The sequence below is a fragment of the Pinus tabuliformis genome, chromosome 6 (assembly GCF_031772625.1).
Source record: "Pinus tabuliformis cultivar Carrire ecotype Pingquan chromosome 6, CPIR1, whole genome shotgun sequence".
NCBI classification, from domain to species: Eukaryota; Viridiplantae; Streptophyta; class Pinopsida; order Pinales; family Pinaceae; genus Pinus; species Pinus tabuliformis.
The window spans coordinates 2,068,499,450-2,068,506,906 of record NC_142292.1 but is presented as its reverse complement, the minus strand read 5'-3'; positions in this window follow the sequence as shown (position 1 = coordinate 2,068,506,906).

The window sequence follows — 7,457 nt, the reverse complement described above, 5'->3', positions numbered from 1 at the left end:
ATTTCTATTAATTTACACATGGTATCATAGAAAAAATCATACTAGAAACCATTCAATAGATATTCTCCTTCAGAGATTATGATTTGCAGATTCAGTGAAGAAGGTTTTCTTCAGTGTGGGAAAATGTCTTTCAAAAGATTGAGATTGGAGTATTCCCTTGAGGGAGCCTCGATTTTTTTAGGTGCGTGTTATATTATTTCCATGATTAGCCCCACGTGCGAATTTGGGGGGTTAAAGGGGGGGTAGTTAGCCCCTCCTTCGTTGCGTTGGGTGTAACGGGGGGGTCATATGGGGGGAACCATCCCCCCTTGTCGGGGGGTTTGATGGGGCCAATAGCCCCCCTCTATAGGGTTCGGGGTAATGCCCTAATATATATATTTTAGACCCTATATTAGGTGGGCAGACATACCTATGGTTTTGTGCATGGATTTCGCACATGGTTTAGGGCATGATGGTTTTCTGCCCATGGTATTTTGTAGATTTGGTCAAGGGAACTATGGTTATGTTCTAATCTAGGGTTAATGGATTGGGGTTTATTGATTCTTTGGCATGTATATAAATGTATTGTAATATTGAAAGGAATATAATGAAAAATCAATCTGGTAGTCTCGGTTTTGGAATCCAGGGGAAAATCTTTGTGTATATGTTTTATGTTTTATTCTCTCGCCATTGTTTATTTTTTTGTTTTTAAGAATTCTTTTGTAGGTAATTTATGTACAAGTTTGAAACCTACATTTGGTATCAGAGCCAAGTTTCGGCTTCAAGGGGACGTCTTTGCTGCTGAGGGGTTTTGCTTGGGCTTGTGATATGCCTTGTTCAGTGGAATATCTACAGGATCGATTCTTGCGGTGAAAGAATATGGAGAGCAATGGCAAGATAGAAATCGAGAAATTTAATGGTATGAATTTTGAGTTGTAGAAAATCAAGATGGAGGATCTACTGGTGGATAAATATTAGTGGATCACAGTAGATCTAGGTACTAAACCAATGGTAATGTCCGATGAATACTGGAAGAAGTTGGATCACAAAGAAAAGAGAACAATATGATTGTGTATCTTAGATTTAGTATTGTTGAATGTATCAAGGAAGCTTCAACGAAGGCATTGTGGACACGTTAGGGAATTTGTACCAATCTAATTCTCTGGTGAATAAATTGTTCCAATGAAAAACGTTGTATAACTTGAGGATGAAGGATGGAGACTCAGTGACATAGCATCTGAACACCTTTAGTAGTATGGTAAGCCAATTGTTATTTGTTAATATTAAAATTCCTGATGAACATAAGTGCATCAGTTTGTTGTGTTCTCTACCAGATTCGTGGGTCTAATAGTCTGGGTGTTGCAATAGGTAGCAATACAACTACCTTGCAGTTTGATGAAATAGTCTCATCGTTGTTGTCAAAGGAGATGAGACAGAAAAATAAGGAGGAATAGAATGGTGATGCCTTGTATGTATGAGTATGGTCCCATAATAGAAACAAAAATAATTCCTCGAGTGGGAGATCTAAATCTAGAGGGAGATCTAAGTCTCCAGGAAAACTTGTAAAGGTGTGTTGGAAATGCAGAAAGGAAGGGAACTTCAAAAAGGACTATAGATATAAATATGATGAGAAATGAAATGGATTTAATGATGCTCCTTCTATAGAGGCACAAACCACCTTAGATGAAGGTGGGGACATGTACTTGGCTTCTTCTTCAAATACACATGTAGATCATGAGGCATGGTTGATTGGCTCAGGTGCATCCTTTCACTTCACTTCCCATAGGGAGTGGTTCTATGAGTATGACAAATATGATGGCGGTTATATCTTATTAGGGGATGATAGGAAGGCTAGAATCATCGGACGTGGAAAATTCAAGCCGAAGTTGCAAGGTGGAAGGATTAGAATACTTTCCGGTGTTCTGTGTATTCTTGCATTGGACAGAAATCTGAATTTTGTAAGCAAGATAGATGATGTAGGTGTAAAAATAGTGTTCGAGAAATATACCTGCAAGATGGTTCAGGGAGCACTACTATTGATGCGGGGAGTTCAAATTGGAACTATGTACAAGCTTCTAGGTAGCACTCTTATTGATGAGTGCAACAGTTCTGTGGTTCCTGAAAGAGGAGCAGAAAACCTTGAGGTCACTGGAGAAAATACCATGATATGTCATCAAAGGCTTGGACATATTAGAGAGGGGGGCCTTCGAATACTTTATGGTAATGGTATGGTCGAAGGTATTTGTAATTTCTCTCTAGATTTCGATTTCTGTGAACAATGATGTGTAATTGCACAGTGATGTGTTTGGACCTGTGTCGGTTCCATCACTGGGTAATTTTTTGTACTATGTATCATTTATAGATGAATTATCAAGGAATACATGGATATATTTCCTTAGGAAGAAATCTGAAGTCTTTGATAGGTTTAAATAATTTAAGGCTATGGTGGAAAACTAGACAAAGAAGAAGATAAAGGTGTTAAGGATAGATAATGGTGGAGAGTTTTGCAAGAAGGAATTTGAAGAGTTTTGTAAAAAGTGTGGTATAGCATGATAGAAGACTACTAGTCCATACACACCTCAGAAAAACATAGTTGCAGAAAGAATGAAAAATTCGTTGATGAAAAAGGCAAGAAGCATGCTCAATGGTATCGTGTAATTTTTTGTACTATGTATCATTTATAGATGAATTATCAAGGAATACATGGATATATTTCCTTAGGAAGAAATCTGAAGTCTTTGATAGGTTTAAATAATTTAAGGCTATGGTGGAAAACTAGACAAAGAAGAAGATAAAGGTGTTAAGGATAGATAATGGTGGAGAGTTTTGCAAGAAGGAATTTGAAGAGTTTTGTAAAAAGTGTGGTATAGCATGATAGAAGACTACTAGTCCATACACACCTCAGAAAAACATAGTTGCAGAAAGAATGAAAAATTCGTTGATGAAAAAGGCAAGAAGCATGCTCAATGGTATCGTGTTAGGACAAGAAGTCTGGGTAGAGGCGGTGCAGATTTCATGTTACCTGGTCAATATATCACCTTCATCAACATTGGAGGATAATTTTCCACAAGAGGTATGGACTAGTAAGAAACCCTCTCTTTCACATCTGAGGGTATTTGGTCATGATGCATATGTACATGTTCCAAAGGACAAAAGAACCAAGTTGGATAGAAAATCTAAAAGGTGCATCTTTATTGGGTATAAGGATGGTATGAAAGGTTATAAGCTTTGGAACCTAGAAACTAGGAAGGTTGTGTATAGCCAAGATGTGGTGTTTAGAGAGGTGAAAGATGTTATTAAACATGAAGTCCTACCAAAGGAACCTTAGAATATATAGTTTGAGCTAAAGGAGTAAGAACCAAACTCTACATCAAAAGAGGAATTAGAATATGAAGAGCCACAGACTCTAGCTGTGAAAAGATCAAGTCGAGAAAGAAGGTAGTCAGAAAATGATCAAGTGCTCAAAATTGTGATAAAAAATCAAATTGTTAGAGTCTTGTCAAACTCATCTTTAGATTGAAGATCTCGTCATTCAAAATCAAACGGTGCAAATGGTACTCAAATCCGAGTTCGCATGTCGAATTTAGAGCAAGCCAAATTTTAAGTTTGACTTGTCCACATGGTAGCATTGGGATGATGTGGAAAGGTCTTCAACAAATGAGGAGACGACAAGTGGAAGACTGCCATTGGCCCCCACATTTCGCAAATCACATTTTTAAGGTGGAAAGGCGTTACAAATCGTCCCTAGCAGGGTTAGGGTCTTGATGCAATAAGTCCATGGCATATCACAATCGTAGATCAGTGAGGGGATGACAAGTCAGAATCGGCCCTCGGCAGTTACCAGGTTGCGATGTGATAAATTACATGGATGCGGGATTTTATATGTCACAGTGTAAGTTCCCATCAGGTCCTCCGATATCACATCACAAAAATTCCATCATTATCATTGCGAAATGCGATAGTTCTTGGATGCGATGTCGCTATAGGTTGTGATTTCATATCCCATCGGGTCCACCGATATCACATTGTAGTGTTCATCCATGTTTACAAGACCTTTGACCACTGAACTTCACCGATTGCGATGAGTGATGGACCCCAGACATGGGATTTTATATGTTACAGTTAAATATCCGCAGCAGGTCTGCGATGTCGCAATCACAACATTTTGTTGTGTTAACAAGACCATAAGAGTCTGCAACACTTGCAGATTGTGGTTTTCGATACGGACGACAGGATATATCCCGCTATGATGCGAATTTCTCGCTCAGTTAATAGATTTTGGAGTGGAAATGGGGTTTTCAGTCGGTTTTGGAGCAATTTGTGGAACTAATAGTGGAAGAACTAGGAGAAGTCATAACTTCTTCAGTGCTTATCCAAATTGGATTAAAAAAATAGGTTGGATAGCCATTTTTTCAGTATTCTGAACTTGTTGAGACAAGTTTCAAAGGCATATGAGCATTATAAAACATACTTTTGTTGTAATTTGAGCATAACATAGAGGCCCAAGCCATTGGAAGCTGAACCAAGGAGACGTAGCCCAGAAGGGGTGAATTGCTTTATCATGTGCTTGTTGTGTGTTGTATTTTGATGTTATTTTGCTATTGTTCAGCATATGTTTTATGTTAAATTGTTTCTAACATTTACATAAGAAACTCTCATGGGAATCGATTAATTAAGAAAAAGTATTGAATCCTTAAGCACTTGATAAGAAAATGATAAGCATTCTGGGTTTTAATATGAATGGGGAATTAGCACAGCATTACTAATCTGCTCCATTTCAGATCAAGTTGGTATCAGAGCACTGGTTTTTGCTTACTAGATTTTCTTTTTGAAAGAAGGATTTAATTGTTTTCAAGTTTATGTCATGCTTACAAGGTTAAAACTCAAAAGAGGAGAAAGAAATCTAGTTGAAAGCCCCAAGTGGAAGAAGAGAATTTTTTCCAGTCTTATACACCAGTACATCCTCAAGTTGCAGAATTTGCAGTTGAGTCTCCAGAGATCGTGTCTCATGAAGGAGAACCTATCATGACAGAAGATGAGAAGACCTTCAAAAAGGATTTCTTTGATATGAGATAGATGGTGAAGGTCCTCTATGAAGAGAGGAACATCATATTTGAAGGAGAAAGTTCCAAACCTACCAAAGGAGAAGGCTCTTCCAGAGGAGGTAATGGAAAAGGAGGTAATGGAAATGGAGACAAGCCTCCATCATCTCCAACGTCTTCTTCATCTTCTACTTCACAAGCATATTCACCCTCTTCCACTATGACAACCCATATTCATACTGATCATCATTCTTCAAAAGGAACTGATAAATCACCTTTTCTAAAGCTTGATGTTAAATTTTAGTTTCCTATATACAATGGTGAAGTGAATGTAGAGAAGTTGGATAATTGGATTCGTCTATTAGACATGTATTATAGAATTTAGAACCTTCAAGAGGATGATATCAAAATCCGGTTGGCTTCATTGAGAATGGATGGTGTAGCACTCATTTTGTGTCAAGCAAAGACTCAAGGCAAGATCAAAAAACATGGTAAGATCTCTATTACTTGGTCTGATTTCATTGTCGTTGTAAAAAGACAATTCTACCCTTTATCCCATATGCAAAAAGCTATCATGAATTGGCAAAATTTTAGTCAATTTAAAAGGTCAAAATGTGCAAGAGTATACTCAAGAGTTTAGGAGAAGAGATCTTATGCTAGGAGCAGACCTACAGTCACAAGATACCTTGTTGAAATACATAGGAGGGTTGCATATCTATCTTCAACATACCATTATTATGTTTAGTCCCATGAATCTTGATGAAGTCTTTGTTCAAGGTACACACCTCGAAGCAAGAGGAAAAAATGTACAGGAATAAGGTAAGAAGAATCCATTTTAGAGTGGTGGAAAAGGGAAGCAATTTAAAGGAAAGTAGAAGAAATATGTTGTTGTTAAGAAAGAAGGGGAGAAACTTGTGCACAAGAATTGTTTCAAAGAGGGTCATGATGAAGTTCATTGTTGGAAGCTTCATCCTGAATTAATACCAAAGAAATCTAACAATAAATGGAAACAGAAGACAAATGTTGCTGCACAACAAGACTTGGGTTCTAACTCAAGTGATGAAGCAAAGATTGCAACCACAGTCACTAAAGGGAATGGCATGGCAAAGACAAGTAAAGAGGAATTCATGGCAAGCACTAGCGTAGCAAATAACTCCAATAATATTTCAAATGAGGAAAACAGAAAAGAGTTGTTCCATATCCGATTTATTTCCAAACACACCAAGATTGATACGTTGTTTGACAGTGGATCTTAGGAAAATTTAATTTCTACAAACTTGGCCAAGAAGTTGAATCTCGAAACCATGCCTCATCATCAACTGTATCTGTTGGGTTGGATAACCAAGGATGCAAATATTTAGGTCACAAGGAAATGCATTTTCAGGTTTGCAATTACTGCCAATTTCGTTGATGAAGTTGAATTAGATGTAGTGTCATTGGATATTTCTGGAATTGTGTTGGGAAGGCTGTATTTGTATGACAGGAAAGGAATTTTCCATAGATTTGAGGAAAAATATCATTTGTTCAAAGATGGAGTGGATTATATTGTGAGTGCCCATCGCAGAAAGCTTAATCTGTCTTTGGAAAGTGCAAGGCAAATGAAGCGACTAGTCATTTCCAACAAGAATCTCATGCTCCCTATGATCAAGCAGAAGAATGACACAGAGCATGAATCCCTTGCAAGTTGTGACGTGAAGCTGAATAGGTTGATGTGGTCAATCAATATGGAGACATGTTTCAAGAACCAAAGGGATTTCCACCAAAAAGCGGTATTCAACACAAAATTCAACTACAGCAAGATTATCCACTCCCAAATATCGGTATGTATTGAATGTCAATTCTGGAAAGTTTATAAATTAATAAACAAGTCTAGGAATTGTTAGATAAAGGTGTAATTCGTCCCTCTACTTCGCCATGTGGTTCACCTATTTTTTTGGTACCCAAGAAAGATGGAACCTGACGCATGTGTGTAGATTATCGAGCTTTGAATAAAACTATTGTAATGAATCAATACCCATTGCCCAGAATAGATGATTTGCTAGATCAATTGAAGAATGCAAAATATTTCACTAAATTTGACTTGAGAAGTGGATATCATCAAGTTAGAATAGCTTAGGAGGATATTTGGAAGACTTCTTTTAAAACCAAACAGGGATTGTTTGAGTGGTTGGTTATGCCTTTCAGTCTTTGCAATGCTCCAATTACATTCATGAGAGTTATGAATGATGTTTTAAGATCCTTTCTTCAGGAGTTTGTAATTGTCTATTTAGATGATATTTTTATATTCAACAAATCATGAGAAGAGCATGTCAAGCATGTGAAGAAAGTGTTGGATGTCTTGAAAAGAGAACAATTATTTCTGAAGATGTCTAAATGTGAATTTGGGGAAAATTCCTTCATGTATTTGGGCCGCATAGTTGGAGGAGGAGAGTTGAA